Source organism: Passer domesticus, chromosome 7 (genome assembly GCF_036417665.1).
Source record: "Passer domesticus isolate bPasDom1 chromosome 7, bPasDom1.hap1, whole genome shotgun sequence".
Lineage (NCBI taxonomy): Eukaryota > Metazoa > Chordata > Aves > Passeriformes > Passeridae > Passer > Passer domesticus.
Window position 1 is genome coordinate 57,523,600 of NC_087480.1, and position 17,926 is coordinate 57,541,525.

The 17,926-nt window shown below is 42.3% G+C and overlaps 1 protein-coding gene and 1 long non-coding RNA gene across 7 annotated transcripts in view; one reads left to right on the plus strand and one right to left on the minus strand.

Annotated features, from left to right (window-relative positions):
- Positions 1 to 17,926, minus strand: part of GLIS1 (GLIS family zinc finger 1) — a 178,763-nt gene that overhangs the window by 49,633 nt on the left and 111,204 nt on the right. The window lies entirely within an intron of this gene.
- On the plus strand, positions 11,919 to 12,881 carry LOC135305369 (uncharacterized). The gene is made up of 3 exons (XR_010366579.1): positions 11,919 to 12,033; positions 12,122 to 12,199; positions 12,612 to 12,881. It is a non-coding gene; the product is annotated as an uncharacterized LOC135305369 (long non-coding RNA).

Genomic DNA, 17,926 nt, shown 5'->3' on the forward strand with positions numbered 1-17,926 from the left:
TCTGGCAAACACACCAGTGACAATGTAAATGATCCTCCATCACACACAGGGAAGATGTGGCCAGTGAAGGAGAGCCTATGTTCTCCCCCAGGCTGGCCCTCCCTGCACGTGGCTGAACCCACAGAGCGAGTGTGCTGTCAGGTCTAAGTGTAGGAAGAAATGATTTTGCTTTTACCAAAAGCACGTAATTATTGTGTTCATTTGCAGGTTGTCCTGAAAAGTCAGGTCTGTTTTTTAGCAAAACAAGTTCTGTGAATCCTTTCTTGTTCAAGCAGTCATGTTACTCAGCTCTCCCATCTCCCACAGACAAGGATGAATTGGGTGCTAACTCACAGGACTGGCCTCTTCTCTGTCTGGAATCCCACTGACAAACAGCCCAGCACATAAAAAAATGCAAAGTCCACTGGTCCACACACAATGTCAACAAATCCAGGCTCTTACCAGTTCACCTGGGATATCCTGCCTTTCTCCCCTTAAGCTGTGGGCTTGGACTGCTAGTAAAAAGTTGACACAGCTGTCCAAGATACAAACCCATTGGCACTTCATCTGATATCTTAAAGTGACAACAAACAAACAAATCCAAGAAGTTTTAATGCCAAACACAATAGTCCAGCTCCAAATACATGCTAACATTGATGGGAGGATTGGGGATCTGGAGGCAGGGATCAGAGTAAATTTAAAAAAATTTTAGAAGTTTTTTTTCTTTTAATGTCAGCTGGGAAGTTGTGAAAAACTGGAGAATTCTAAACTGTCACAATACTGTCCAAATTTCATGCCCTTTTAGAGCTGGGTAGGTGATCTAGGATGTAAATGGCAATATAATAACGGTGAAGATAAACAAGATAAAAACATGTAATGCTGCAGAGGAAAGAAAAGTCATTATGACTCACTTTTTACTGTTGGCCACTGTTCAGTAACTGGCAATGGAGCCACGAAGGAGCCCATGGATCTGTGATGTGTCAGGAACAGTCCTCAGCTGAAACACAGAGTTACTGCTACTCTTTGATCTGCTCTTGTGTATGGGATGTTACACTGTGGTGTGTGCACAGGAACCCCAACTGGGAAATGTGTGCTCTTGTGACACAAGGGCCACACACTCCGTGCTGTAGCACTCTGGTTGGTTTAGAATAGTAACTGGTCTTTTATTTTACTCTAATCCTCCAAACTGACACTATCAGCATGCAATATCCATGATACACATTTCATCTGGTAGCAATCTCCCCCCCCCAAAAATCCCTAAACTCCAACTAATCTGAAAGCCATTCTACTAAGGTGCTAGAATGTGAAAACAGTCCCTTTAGAATTTAGACCAAAATCTGGACAATGATTTTAATTATTAAAAATATTTAATTTTTTAAAAGAACTCCTTATATTAAGGTTCCTCATTAACTGCTTTACAACTCCAATTTCATTTGAGAAATAAACTGAAATTGCATGAAGAGTGTACAAGCTACTTGTCCATCAAATCCTCTTCCAGATTAACCTAAAGCCACACCACACTTCTTTTTAGTAGCTCTAAGCGTGCTTAAGAAAATCTAAGGTTTTCTTTTTTGACAAAAAATATTTTCTTGTTCATGTTCTCCAAATTATCTCTGTGGACCTAAAATCTCAAAACAAAAATATTGTTTTGTTTTGCTTCTAATGAAAATGTAGATTGTGGCAACCATGGCTGTGCCAAAGGATCTGGATGCTAGCATGGGAATTTGCCTTGTTGTATGGCTACCTCTTAAGTTTACTTATCTCACTTCCCTGTGACCTAGCAATTGCTATTTCAACACATTAATGGATTTATGTGTAAAAGAGAGAAGGAGAGATGTACATTTTTTTGAATCCAGCCCAGTATGTAACAATCATTTTCAATTAGCATGTCCTCAGATGAATACAATAAGCCAGTGTTTTTCATTTCCAATTTGTTTTGTTCCATGCAAAAAGAATTAAAGAGATAAAGGACATACAAAGACTGGTCCCAGATGCAGCTGTAAAGCAAGATTTGTCAATTAATATGTTAGAAATATCAGGCTGGCCACCATGCCATTCAGATTCCTATCTTTTAGTTGTATCAAGTTTTCTGCTTTTAATTAAATATTGAATATGAGGCCAGTTACTTGAGATAGCATCCAAATAGTAGCTGCACCCCAACACTGTTTGGTGACATTCAGTGTGATACAGGAATTTCCATTCACCACCACAATGAGAGGGAAGAGAAGATGCACTGAATAAAAGTCTCCTTCCATTCCACCTCTAGAGGGAGGAGCTTCAGAGCACTAAGTACACAAATTTTTGTTTTCAAATAACGCAGTTCTACCTTCAGCAAAGCCATCCCACCACTGCCCTCCCTGCCCAGTGTGACACTGCAAGTCACACTCACACTGAATGCTGCTGAATGTGGAATTTTGTCCAGAGCAAATAGAGCTTGGATGAGCTGCACTGCACTAAAGCCAACTGTATTTGTCACATATCCAGAGATGACAAAAATCCATTGTAGGTGTGTTCAGCAGGTGTCACCTCACCTCAACTCAGGGGACAGTGTCACAAAGCAGCACTTTGGTACCAATACTGACTTCTTGCCCCTGTTTTTACCCTTTTTTACTCATTCCTCCATTGTTTTGCATGCCTTCAGCTCAGTCATGGCAAGTGTTTGCAGAGTCATGCTGTGAACCAGACCAGTGACTTTCCCAGAGTAAAAACCAGAGAACATCAATTTTAATCACGTCTGTTCAACTCAAACTGTGGATCCCATAAGACAAATAATGGAAAAAAGGGACAGCAACATTCAAATCCTGGTGCATGAATAAACAGCCAGGGAAAACTTCTCAGGCCCTGCTGAAAGCCCATGCACTGTGAAACTGTGCTTGGAGTAGCAATGGCCTAATCCAGCCAAGGCTGCAGGGTGCTAATCGAAAGCACAGGGAATCACTTCCCAATCTCCTAAATAAACATCAATTATAGAGTAAAACTGCAGCCTGCTTAACACTCTGATCCTTGCTCAGCTCCCTAGGATCTCTATTTTCCTACCCTAAACCACCAGAAGTCTCCGTGCCCTGCAGTGTTCCATGGACAATGTTCCTGACCTGTGCCTTGATGAATCTCAGACCTGTTGAAATTAGACTCGGCACAAATTGATTGTTATTTTTACAGTTTCCATTCATTTTCAAGACCTTACATTTTCACAGGTACACAGACATTAGGCTTTCCATTCTCTAGCAAGCACAGATGAGAAACGTTTGCTAAATTTAAAAAAAAAGTCCTGGTAATATTTATCATTCCATACAGTGACACAGAGAGAGAGCATGTCATTACACCGATACAAATCTTTGCAGATAAAAAGCATTTTGTGTGGCCCTAGTATGTGCTGATAAACTCTTTCAGTGCTTTCTTCTCAGCATCACCTGAAGAGCAGAGGCAAGAGGAAAAAATTCATGTCCTGAAAACCAAAAGTAAGTGCTCAGCAAAGCCATCCTATCTCTGCCCTCTCTGTGCAGTGGCCTGAAGAATTCTTGAAGCAGAATGTGCTTTCCTGTCAGAGCAAACACAAGTGAGCTGAGCTACAATGAACTGAAGTGTACAAAGGCTGAGGTTTGCCCATGAAAAGGAGGGAGCCCAGAACACAGTGCCCAGCTGCTGAGCACCCCAGGGAGAGGCAGAAGGGGCTGGCACAGCCCTGCTCCCACAGCTGCAGCTGCTGCCTGATTCCCAGCTGGCCACAGAGAGGATGTGAGGCTGGCAAAGGTGACACTGCCCATGTCCCTTCTGTGGGATGGACCTCCTCAGCTGCCAGCTGTGCACAGGGAAGGCAGGCAGACACTGCCCAGTGGCTCCTGCCAGCTCCTGCAGGACAGCTGAGGCTGTACTGGAGTCTGTGAGCCATGGACTTCCACAGCCCAGCTTACTTCTTTCTCCCATGGTTCTCAGAATCTTACCTGAACTGCAGATTCCAGAAGAGAACAGCAAGTTGCCTCTCTAGGTAACTGTACGTCCAGGTTAACTGAGGTTCATGTTCTGCTTTTTAATAAAATAAGGGGAGGGAGGTGCTGAACAGCTGAGACTCACGTGTACATCTGCAGTGAAATCCTCCTGTGGCTAGAGAGATCAAGACTGCTAAGAAGCTTCACATTCCTCTCTTAAAAGAGTGAACTAGGTTTGGATAACTGACACCAGAATTCCTCATGTCTTAAATCTCAAAGGTGTAAGTTTAGCCACTGGGCAATCTCAACTCTGTGCCATTTAATTTCTTTGATTTTAAAACAATAATTTCTCATCACTCTCATTCACTCTCCATTCCCTCAACCCCTGGGCAATGACAGCCACAGCCACACAATGCCCATTCTGTCTCACTTGTCTGCTTTTCTCTGCCTCTCCAGTGCTGCCTGACCCTCCCTCCTGGAGCAGCTTCCTCCCAAAGAGACCAGAGGAGCAGGGAGGTAGCACAGAAATGGTGCAGAGCACGGGGTGCTGTGTGAGAACTTTTCATGTCACCTCCCACAGAGCTGAGTTGCACCAACTTCCATGTTCTCCCCAGCTCTCGGTGCCAAGGCTCAGCCCACATAACCCCTCAGCAGCAGCAGCCCCTGAGTGGAACAGACAGCAAACACTCAGATATTCCCCAGTGCACCTACAGAGACCACTCCATCTGTGATTTATTACCTTGCAAGGAGAGCCCCTCTAAAGCCAGCCATGCAGACTGGGAGGCGAATCCCTATGCACACCCAATCTGCAGAGGGAATCTGATCACAAACTGCGCAGGACACTTGCAGGGGAGGCCAGAGGACTCTCAGAGTTCTGCCAAGAGAAACAGATATGGCAGCAGAGTAATTTGTCCACTTGATTTGCTCAGATACTGTGACCACACACAGGCTGAAAACTCCTCTGCTTGGTCTTTTTGGTCTGCACCTATGTAGTCAAACCTTTTCCATTAAAAAAGTACTTGGAGTTGTATCCCCAAGAGTTCAATAGAAGTTGTGAATTAGGCAAGACAAATCTCAAAAGAGTGAGAGCAGTCAGGGTGGGAGGTACAGGAAGTACAGATTTATGCTTCATGAGGGTACAAATACCCAGCAAAAGCACCTTTTGGATGGTAAAATCCATTTTTCCGGGTAAAAGGAGGAAGACTTCGATCTGACACTTTTGTGACGTTCCACACAAACAATTCAAATGGGAAACAGGATTTATCTAGCAAGCCTGAGCCCCTGAGTCCCCACTAAGACAGTGATGAACATCAACCAGCTTTCCAACAGGTCCAGAAAAACACTGAGAAGGTCCCATCCGCTGAATTAATAAAATGCCAATTTCCCCTCCCCTCACATTACCACAGCATTGATGTGTATATTACACAAGCATTCTGAATATGCTTTCAAAGGTGTATTTTGTCAAGAAAGGTACCATTTCACATTGGCTTAGGTACTGAAAATCAGTTTAACCAGCCCAAAACACTTTTGCTTGTTCAGACATTTCTCCTGTAAGTGAAACATCAACCTGCTCAAGGCCAAGTTCTCAAACATAAGCAAGGATCATCTGCAAACCTAGACACATATTCAGCATATTTTTACTTAACAGAATTAAGTAAAGCTGGTTTAAAAATGTGAACTGGTTTGCCAAAAATAAACACAGGTATTTTTGTGGTACTTTCACTGTAAAACTAGAATTCAAAAGCTCAGAGCATGAAACTCCAACCTCCAGAATTACACATGGAAATGTAGGATGGAGCCTGTACTCAAACACTCAGGGATGTTGGCAAGGGCTGGAGAAACAATCAGAATTAAGTCTCCCGGTGTTCACCCAAACACCTTGATCATCATCTGCAAAGCCTGAATTCTTCACAGCAGCATCAGTGCTGAACAGAATAAAATGTATATCCACACCTGGGATTTTAAATCAGAAGCTTTGATACAGCAATGGCTTAACCTGCAACTGCAAAATCACTTTCATTCCTACCTGTGTTCTCCAGAAGAGAAAGGCAGTACCTGAAAATCTGATCCACAGGCTCTCTGGTGTCTTTTGCAAGAGCAATGCATTAAATAGAACAGCCTGGCCCTAATCACAATCAGCCCTGCTGTACAGGTCTGCATTATTAACTGCTTCCTTTTATCCTGCCTGTATTTCTGTTTCAGCTGTGTTTTAGAAGGCTGGAAAGCTGCACTGGGATTATTCAGGCTGAAAGATGCTATACACTGGAGGTATAATTCCTCAATATGCACAGTAGCCACTATTTAAACATGAATTTCTTAACTAGTTTTAATTCTTTTTAATACTCAAAGGCACCAGTAGATGTTTAAAGCTGTTTGGGGGCTAGAGAGTCCTAAAAAAGGGAAAAAGAGTTTCTGAAACAATTAGATTTCTATTTCACTCGTCACTCTTTTGCAATCTGAAAACAGGCCTGTCAATAAACCAAATGCAGTTTAAATAAGGAAAGCAGTATGCTCTCAGCTTGGAACCCTCTGTGCCAAATTATGGCTTGCAGTAAATTTTTATGAGCAAGTTATAAACCCCTGAAAAATGGAGCTTGCAGCAGAAACACTGCAAGAGCCATCACTGCAGCAGCCCTAACATGCTGCTTTGCCCTTGCATGGTGATGTCCAGCTTCATCCCCTCCTCCTCTTCCTCAGCATCACTTTGGCTTCCCAGAGGGACTTGTGGAATCACTGAAATGGCTGCACCTCCCACGTCCACCTCTGAACTGGAACTCTGTTATCCATGGTGTCCTGCCCCCTGCTCTGATTTCTGTGCTCACCCTCAGGGAACACCTCTCTCCCTCCCAGATCTGTGCTTTGCCCCCTGGTGCTGAACCCAGCTGCTGGCCTCTGCTGTCCCTCCCTGTCACCCCTCAGTCACTGCCCACAGGGTGACTGTGGACTACCATTTGCAGCGAAGGAAAGTGGACATTCAGAGGAGGCAGAAAATTCTGGAAAGAAGAAAATTGTAACAGAGAATAACCAAGTAACAGATGAGTGCTCATGATGTGATTAAATTGGCTGTTTCATGAACTTGGCAACATAAAAGCTATAATGGGAATACACTAAATTTATCCAGGATTTTCACCTGAGCTAAATAGAGAACCTTGTCATCAGAGAAAACTGGGAAAGAGTTCTTAGCCACAGAACAAAAGTAACTCAATTTCTTCACAGGATAATCCCTACTTACATGGCCTGTCTGAAAACACCTCTGCACTGATCAGGATCAAAGATCAGTGGTGATCTTTGTCCTCACAGCACAGCCAGGTGAGGAGAAAATGTGCAGGTTTAAAGGCAGCTGGAAGTGCTGATATGACTGACAAGTACAGTTGGGTTTGTCAGCTGATGTACTGACACCGAGATGGATGAAAACCATCTCAGACAAAGTGATGTACTATTAACCAAGAAACCTTCAAAGCCTGGAAAATGTATTTAATAGGGGAAAAGAAACACTGGTGACATAGATAATCCTCCTCAGTGATACCTTACATCCATTGTGAGAACTAGTATTTTTAGTGCCTGGAATGGTTTGGTTTTGATTTTTTTGATTTTTCTTTTCCACCTCTGATTTAAAATTACATTTTCCCAAATGCAAAAATGCTTATATTTTTAGATTTTTCTACATGTCTGTAAAAGGATTTACACAAACTTAAGTATTCTGTGCTGTTTGTCCTTCCTATTTTCCTCTTCCATATTTTTCTTCTTATCATCTGTTGCTTCTCCTTTTCCTTCTTTCATTACTGATAAAGGAGGGAGGAGAGAAAATAATAAAAAAGATGAGTATTGCATTGGGCAATAAGGACATTCTTTGTTCAGGAAATGCTGAAGTTTTTCATGAAGCATACCTCGACCCTTTTGCCAACTCCATTCTGTGACCTTTTTTTCACTGGACAGAGACTTTCTACAACACTGCCTCGTTCTCATCAGGGTCAAACAGCAGGCTGGGAGCATCTTCCACAACCATTTTTTACTTTTCTTATTATGTCACTACAATGAACTGGTTTTAGTCCTTCATATTGCTTTGGATATTTAACTTAAGTGAAAACCAAACAGAAATAATGGATTAATACCAACTGTCGTGACTGTACCTGGAAACCTGTTTGACAAAAGTGCAGTCACTGTCGTGAAAAACTCCCTCCTTCCAAACTTCTGTGCTCTCTCTCCCAGCACACACAGTGGAACAGCCTGTGAGAGCACTCCTGATTTTCTCATTGTCTCAGTACATCCTCCATGATTTAATTAGAGATTTTGGCTCTGCTTTGATTTCAGTTTATACTAATGATATTTGATTGACAGTAACTTAAGAAAAATCACAAACTTATGTTAAATTACTAGATTATTTATGTATTTTCTGCTGTACTGGTAACAATGACTTCAGTGAAACATATGGAACAAATAATGAGATATTTAGAAATCAGGAGTTTATAAGAAACTGGAAACAATTTGATATAAACCATTTAAAAACTATATTGTGCTTCATTTAAAAAGATATATATTTACCTAGTCTGTCTGGTATTACAGGAAACAAATAAGAGAGAGGTACTTGCAACTGTAATTGAAGTGACAACATATTTCATGGTAGCTGGAGATTTCAACTATCTCTAAAGACTGGATTCACTTTAAAACTACACAGTCTACTCACATCACTGTCCAACTTCAAAACACACCTAACATTAAGAAGAGTCGGCAATGTACTGCCCTTGACAGTACTGAGGCGCAGTTGCTTGTGATTATCCTGTTGTTAAGTGTCACCCTTGAGGCACAGCTGCACAGCCCCAGGCCATCATTCCTTTGGGGAGTGAGGAATCCGCTTGCCTGGGTCAGCCAGATGCAGGCTGGGGCTGGCACTGCTGCCCAGGCACTGCTGCTGCGGGTGAGGATGGGACCTGTCCCTGCATCTCACCCTGTCTGTGACCTTCACAACTGCTCTACCAGCACTGAGCTCCTGGGCTAAAACTGTCCACAAAACAAAGCATTTCAACCTCCTCAACAACGTCCTGTCCCCAGGGTCCCAAAGCCAGAGATCACATGCTAACAGCAAACATGGGAGAAAGCCAATGGCAATTAAAGAGAGCCTGAGGTGCAGTGGCAGAGGAGTGATTAACACACTGCCAGGCACTAATTAAGGTGAAGCAATAATATGTTGGCAAGTCACATAATTAATAAATAGCTTGGTATAAATACAAAGTATTAAAAAGCAGTTTATGTGCACTGTCATTTTTAATCACCAGATTTATGAACAATTATAAGTAACGATGCCCCACAACACTATGAAGTAACAATAGAGCTGTGGTCCAGGCAAAGCAAAAGCAGCCATTTGTTAGTCCTGGCTGCTAGAGAGGTCCATAGCTCCTACAAATCAGATATGCCTTAAGTACCATCTCCAGCTCCCATTGCAATCCAACTGCAAAGCACACCTAATAGGTATCCAGGATGTGTTTTCCACACCTGAGCAGTTTCGGTGCCACTTACAACCCCACTAGCAAAGCTGATCTAGAACTGGGCACTGTAATTCTCTGGACCCTGTGCCAGCCAGTGCATAAATCTCCTCCACTGTTGTTCTTAAATCTGACTTTCATTTGTAGCAGTTTTTCTTCCAGGAAGGCTGGGAGGAACAGTATTGACAGAAAGGCTTCTTATTTTGTATTCCTGTGAGAAGACAAACCTTGCTGCTGGGTAGCTGGGAGGGAGTATTTCGATCACTCCACAAATCATTTGATACTATGAAAAAATTCAATTGCAGTTAAACAGCCTTGAAGAGGGACTGCAATGTGTAGCTCAAGACCCCAAACTGCATCAGATTCCCAGCAGGATTCCCAGCAGCACCTGTACCCAGCACTGTGTGCTGGGAGCAGCCCTGGGGAGGCACCACGGGCTCTGTGTCCTACCCTGCCCAGCCTGAACAGAAATCAGCTCAGTGTTTATGCCATGGCCTAGCTCCTGGCTCCGTGAACACAAGGTACATTCCACTCTAATTATTCCTAATTGCCATGACCTAATGTGTAAATATTTGCAAGCACGAATGTAAAAGTGCTTCCATACTGTTGGTAGGGCCCGTTCCCAGCTGTGAGGAGGCTCTGCCGTTCTCCAGGCACAGCTCCTCAGCTGACCTAGGGCCTTTGAAGTGAGGGCCTGTCTTGTGTTGTTGAGCTTTTCAACAGATAATTGAATAGGAACTAATGCAGTTCTGATGCCCCAATTTGCACACACCATCTTCCCATAAATCTTTCTTTTATCCATTTGTTATTGTTTTCCACAGCTGCTGGATGCCTATCATTGTGCAGCGTGGACCCCACCTACCCTAAATCTTCCTTTGCCCTGTCCTGACTGCTCCCCTGGCACTTAATAGTCTGTCTCTTCTCCATCCTGCTTGCACTGTTCTGATTCCAAGGTATTGGAGAACTTCATTTGGCACAACAAGACCATCTGGCTGTAGAGCAGACATGACCCAAGTGTGTTCTTCTCAAATTAGTCCCTTTTCTTGGTAGAGCCAAACCTGCAGAGAGAGTCAGAGACAAATTCCAGGGTGGTCAGGGAGGGAGCTGAGCAGTGGGTGGCACTGGGAACAACCAAGACTTTGGCTGCCAATTCCAGAAATTACACAGGATGGTTCTGGAGGCAGCCATCCCAGGGGCAAAAAGCAGACAATCTTAAGGTTACCCTGAAAGGCTGCAATCAAGTTTTCCATGTCCATCAGCCCTACACCTCAGGTGGGCATGCCAGGGCAGTCTGGCAGCAGGAATCCCTGTCTGCACAGGTTGGATTTACTGACTGCACTGAGTGCCATCAGCCACCAGGCACTCCTGAAGCTGGAATGATTCTCAGCCTCTTCCACTTGGACCAGTAAATCGGAGCAGCTGAGACACTGTATGCACACAGTGCTGTAACTCACTACCAACTCCCCTGGGGCATCTTGGGCCATAATTTATACAGCTCTGAGTGCTTTTATATTATATAGAACTGAGAGCTCGAATGAAAACCAAACAAAATGAAACAAAGCAAATGCAGACAATGAATAGCCTGAGAAATTAAAATAGCCTCAAAACTTGAAGAACCCAAACTGTCCCCCAAATGACTCACACTAAAGAAGATGCCTCAGTTATTAAGTTAGAAGAATTGTAAAAATAAGGACAGATTTTAAGAAAGAGCAAGCTCTCGGGAGTTTCATAGGTTACAGTTTTTCTTTGAATTCTCTTCTCCTGACCCATATTACACTGCAAAGCCATGTAGCTGCCCCAAGGCAGGGCCCTTCAGCTGGTGCTGACAGGGCAGCCTGCTCTTCCTTTCTTTGAGGATAGGGAAGGTATCACATAGGGCTTGGCACTAGCCCCACCTAACAATCTCCTTTTTTTGTTTTTCATCCCCCATGAATAAAAACCTCTCCCCCAAAACCAGAGCTCACAAGGTTTTGGCAAAGTTAAAATAATTTTTAATGAACAGCAATAGCCAACATGAATTAGTCTAATAAGGCAAGATTATACGCATACAGTCATTCATACTTGTCACAGAGAGTACAATGCACACACTCTCCTCTTAGTCTCTATCCATGCCATTTTCCCCAGCATTTTCCTGCAAGCTCAATGGAAGTTTCCTTCTGGGACTAGCAGTCCTCAGCAAACTCTGGGTAATAAATAATAATAAATAAATTGCAAAAGCCCTGAAGCAGCCTGTTTAGTCATCTCATTAAGTGTTACCAACACTTTCACAGGGTTGGACAGGCCTTAGTCATTCCCCCATTCCTGTAAAAGACATGGTTTTCTCATCAATAACCCTCTGCAAGAGGACTGGAAAGGAACTGCTGTGAACAGAGCGAGGAGCTCCTCCCTGCCTCTCCCACTGCAGGACAGCACCTAAAGGCTGTTCTGCATTTCTGCCTTTTCTCCTGTTGATTTTAACTGTAGGACAGCATTTAATCATTTCTCATTATCAGTCTGCTGCCACATCAGCAAAAGTAGCTGGAACTCTGGTTACAGAAAAGCATGAGGAGATGCTGTGTATGAGCTGGTGAGGCACTACAATTTGCTTTAAAAAGGAGCAAAAGCATTTTTCCTTTCATGAAAAACAAAGGGGACATCATAATGACAAGGTAAAAAATAAAGCAAGCAGTAACCCTCAAGAGTTTAAGTTTCCAGGTGCTTTGAAGATAAGTTTCTAAACTGCTTTTTGAATTTTAGAGATTGAGCCACATGACTGTGCTGTGTCTGACCAGAAGTGTTAATCAGAAAGACCAGTAACAGCCTATCACAATGGCAGTAAGTACATAAATATTATTTGACATACTTTTTCAATAATCTTATATGTGCCTTTTAACAAGCCTCCATAACACAGAGAACATATGAGCCCTGCTAGTATATACCGAACAGCAAGGTAGTTAAGAATATATTGCATTTATAAACTATGCACAACTTTATGAGTCTCTAGCTATAATTTCATCATAGCACAGTAATTGGAAAGTCTGCATAATTCTGGAAGGATATGTGTTTTAGTTAAAAGAACACTATTATTGCTAATTGGATACCAAGCTTACATTGTAAATCAGAGCGAAGTATGGGCTCCTAATTACAAACTTTTTTGAAACAAGCACTGTATGTCTTTACATTATTTTTGGCTAACAAGTGACTTAAATAATCTTAGTGTTACAAAGTCCATAAATCTTTTCTTTAGCTGTGGCTGATGAAACATTACAGGATAAGAATGTGTGTTCCCAAGGTAAATATCTGGCTTGGCAGCCTCATCTCCTACAGTGAATCAAGGTAAAGGAGTATGTAAGTGACTAGCACTGGCACAGCCCCAAGCAGAAAAGGTAAGAAGTAAAAAGCTGGTATTAACTTATGTAGCATGTTGCAGCTTAACACATTTTAAACAGGCTGGGATCACTCTCTGGCATCTGGAGCTAAAAACTTACAGCCGTGTTCTTATGTGGAATGAACTTGTGTATTAGAGTTTTACAACACCAGCAACAAGCTTTTATGAACTTGTTAAGGTCCTGAATCCAGAGCTGTTATGCCAGGCTCTTTTTAAAATTACTTTTTCCAAATAGCTTTTCCTATGCTCGCCTTGATCCACTCTTGGCGCACCTGTGGAGGCAGAGACAGCCCTTGATGCTGAGTGACAGACACCCCAGGAATAAATATGGGACATGATGCTTTGGGAGTTCTGCTGGGCTGACAGAAAGTTCCCAAAGCCTCCTCCTGTGAGAATCCATGAGAGAAGAAATCACTGAAGAGAAGTTATGATGCACAGGGGGCAGGCCCTACACCCCAAGCCCACAGCCAAAGTGCAGGGAAGATGGATCATTATTCAGGTAAAGATCTGAACACACTGGTTTGTTTAGCATGGCCTTAAAGATGTGCTGTTCATGTCAGTTACAGACAGAGTGAAAAGCCTTGTGCACTAAAAGGCATGAGAAGCAGGCAAAAAAACTGGACCGCTTGGAACATGGAATGTGGCCTAGGAAAATCAACAATTCCAAGTCTGATGTCTACTTTTCATTCTCTCCCCACTGAAAGGAAAATTCATGCGTATTTTCAAAGTCTATTGTGAAGACATTAATGCACTACAAATCTCTGGAAATAATTTTGATTTTTCCTTTTGGTTCTCCACCTGTTTATTAAAGAAAAATATAATGTAGACTTAGGCATGGTGATGCTGTTCAAATGTCAGCCTGCACAGAATCAAGACAGAGGCCATGTGTTCCAGATTTAAAAGCTGTATTCACTTTGTGATACACCATTCAGCAAGGACTTGCTGTCAGATGAGCCTTCTAATCTGTTCAGCATGTTTCCACCTCTTCTTCTTCAGGGAACAGTTGTGGCACATCTCACCAGGCTACTAAGTAATGGTGGTGTCTTTACAGCCAGCTGGAAAAGAAGAGGTCTTTAACAGTCCCAGATAACCTATGGATCTCATCTAGGCTGAGAAGGTCCCCAGGGTCTTGGAGTTCAGCAGCTCTGCAGGGTGTATGTATTTAACCTTTCATCTTGGCCAGGTTATTAAAGTGAGTTCAGTGAACTTGATTCCAGAAGAAAAAACAGAAGCAGCATGCTTGCACTGTTACAGATGAGTAAGTATGGCTAAGTCCTGTTTTATGACCACCGTAATTCCTCTTCCATAAATTCCCTAACCTCGAATCACAACTGTGAATGCCTCTGACAAACAAGACTTGTCTGCATGGAAGCAGAACATTGCAGGCTCCACTTGGCTTGTGCCTATTTGCAGGACCTGAAAATTATTTCTGTCACAAATTTAACCACAATCTTCTCCATCCAGGGTTAACTCAGGCTCAGTCTTGCAGTGTAGATGACCCAAAATGTGTGATTAGAAGCACAGTGCTACAGGCACAATGGCCATAGAAGCTGGCTTGGAGCCTTCCCACGACCACCAAACCATAGCACAGCTTTACCCAAAAACCTACGCTTAAACGATGGTCAGACACGAAAGACAGACAAAAACCTACACTGCCAGAAAGAGACACTTCAGATGAGTTCCTCTGTGTTGATTTGACCACCTTGTTCAGGCTCAAGCCTTTAATATCTAGAATCAGCCTTTTAGGACACTCCTGATAACTGAAGATATCATGACAATATTTCTCCTGGAACAACTGGATTAAATACTACAGTGTGGGAAAAGGTCCTTTGTGAAGCTTTTCCTCAGTTTCAGGTTGGCAGGTGTTTCTCATTGACCAGAAGAACTAGGAAATATTCTGGAACAGGAAACAAGTCCTTTGAGACGTGACGAAAATGTCAACTGGAAAGTTTTAACAGGAAAGGTACAGCAAGCCTTAACTGAATCATTAGAGTGTGATCGTAAAAGAAGAGGAAAGAGGGACAAAGTCAGATGTGGACATCTAGAACAGACAGCAGGACATGACTCATTGTCTTCTGGACAACTTTACTCTTAATCAGAGTCTACAAAGAGAATTCACCAACCCAAGTAAGAACACATTCCTATGAAGCTGAGCACAACATGTGCTCCTCATAACTTACAGAAACCCAGGAGGGAGCGGGCACACAGGAACAAGGGGCAAGCACACACAGTTCAAACCTCACTGGAAGGCAATCTGTATCCACCTCCCATCCATGTGCCACCTCATGGGCACATGGAAATGCTCTCTGAGAAGTTCTCAATTCAGCAGCAGCGAGCAGATTTACTGTACCTGGCAAATACCCTTCTCCACAGAGCAGAAATTGTTGTACTAAAAAACCTAATCAGATACAGCAGCCACAGACTGCACCTTCCAGACACTACCTGCAATGAATATTTTGAAACTTGCAGGTAACTTCATTTTATGTTTTTATTTTTCTTCTTCTATTCTGAAAATTTTTATGTTTTTGTTTAAGATTGCTTGAAGTGAGTCATTAATTTCAACTGAAACTAGACCAAATTCTTCACCTAAATCCTAATTTAAACACCTTTAGAAGTAGTCTGTTTTTATAGGTGCTCAGCACTTTGAACCTCTGAAAAAAAATGAGGTGTTCTTCATCAGACACCACTTCTGTCTTTAATCAAACTGTGTATTTCTGCCAACTTGGAATACTTTGTTTTCAAGTAAAAATCTGTCCTCTCTATCCTTCTGCTGACACTTGGTTCAGTCACTGGCTGTTTCTTAACAGTTTTCTGGAGGCACAAATATTAAAATGTCCCTGTTGAAATAAAGATGTTCCTTTTCTTACAGACCACCTGAGCACAGCAGCAAGGCCAACCTCCCATCAAATAAGGAGAAGAATTGCCCCTAGACTGGGTCAGGTGGAATGGGGGAGCTGCCCTGCACGTGACAGAGCAGAGAAGCTGCAGGACACAGCTGAGCCTCTGCTTTGTGCAGAACATCCCGAGAGCACTGACCACTAACTCTGCTTTCCAAACAAAGTGAAACGTTTTGCCAAGAGGGGTTGAAAGCCAACTATTAGATCTGCCATGTGCATGTTGTATGTGCATGTTGTAGGCTATGCCCAAGTAACACATGACATTCCCATTAGCTTTTGTTAACTTCTGCATCAGAGCAAGCCAAAATCTTAAGAATATTAACCTTTGTTCCTTCTAAGTGTTCCTTAATTTTTATTAGAACAATTTTGAGGGTAGTTTTGCAAGCTTTTTTTTTCTCCTTTGGATGGATACAAAAATTTCTCTGATGAAAGCTTCAGGCTTTTTTTAATTAAAAACAAAACAAAACAAAAAAGCCAACAAACCCCAACCCTGTAACATTATTTTCCTTAAAGAAACTGCCAAAACTCTAGGAATCAAATTACAGAACAGAAGAAGATGTCACAATTCCAGCTTTGCTCTACCTATCCAGGGAACCTGAAAGCCTCTCTGAGGTGATGAGTTGATGAGAAACAGCACAATTCTGCACTGAGAAGGGAATTTCTACTTGTATTTAATGAACTTGGAGAAAGTGAAGCTTATGAGCATATGTAATGGATTTCTGTGTTCTTAAAAAATGGAAAATAATTATTTTTGCCTACTGCTGAATAAATTCCTATGCACAAACCTACAGCCACCTCAGAAAGAAAAATGCTGGGGGTTTCCATCCGTGGTCTGTAGAGTGTTGAGGTTAACTCCGCAAGACTGCCAAAAAACACCATTACAAAAAGTGGACATACATTTGCTATCCAAGAGTCTGCAATCCTACTCGACCATTTTTTTAGAAATCCATAAACAAAACTACTTCAGAGTCACAGGTCATGATTTTGGCCTTCTTCACTCATGATACTGTTTCTACTTTCTTAGTTGACAGATATCCTTCATTTATACGCCTTGTTGTTTAAATGGCCACTGACTTCAGGAAAATAAGTCTCTGTTACATTCAATAACTGCTAACCCCATTTATCCAACCAATAAATAATCCCTCACTCTCTCCTCCCTCCTCCTCAACTCCCAGGTTATTACACTGCAACATCTTGGCTCTATGCCTATTTAATCTTGGCAATAATGATCAAAACCAGAGTGAATGCACAGATCTCAGTACCCTGATTAGGATCACCGGCCAACTAAACACAACGCACAGACTTCATTAGAAAAAGAAGGTTCTGCCAGAGGTTGCCATACTCGATTGGAACTCTTACATTTTTTAGGATTTAATGTTATCATCAGAAGTTTAGATCCCACTGGACTTTAGATGGCAACATTTATTAGGTTTTTTTCCCCATTGTTAGAGGCAAATGAGAAAGTGGGGATTTTCCTTTATGCATTAACTTATGTCAAGAATGATGACTCTAAAAAGCCATTAGTGAGCAGGAAATGCAGAGTACAATACTTTACAACTGACAGGATTCTGTTCCTGCTCCAACAAATGAGAAATATAAGGCTTCACAGTCACATCTATCAAGAAAGAAGACAGTCCAAATACAATGTCTGGGTGATACCTCTTTGGTGATTTTTGTAGTAGCATTTAAGGGTGCACTCACAGAGGACATGACTCAATGGCTTTCTGTGACAGTGGCCAAACATCTACTGATTAAAACTGTACAGCCTAAAGGTTTCATTAGCCAGTCCCATGCTGCAAATAACCAGGATCCAGGTGTACAGTCCATCTTACCTTGGCAAGGAGAAGATGGCAAACTGATTTATGCAATGCAACTACCACCAGCACCAAGTCTTGCCCTCTGATGTGCAACAATAGTTAACCATTTAAACAGTAATCCTCATTGCTTGGTCCCAGAACAGGGGACAGACGAAAGATTCACTGTAGTAATGTTGCTTCCATCCTAAGGCAATCCATCCCTCAGTATATGTGGGAAAGCCAGGAATTAACTGGGTTCCAGTGCACACTGACTGGGTGATTACTCTGCAGATGGGGTTTTTGTTGGCTGGCAGGGACTTTCCTTCCACTGATGTGCTGTTACATAAAAATATAAAGCCTGAGGGGTTATGTGCAGTTGTTAAAAGGGGAAAATGCAAAGATGTATTTTTAAATAATGCTTTGCCACAGTCTTGCCTTAAGTAGATTTAAAACAGCTTAGAACCCTACTCTCTTTTGCAGG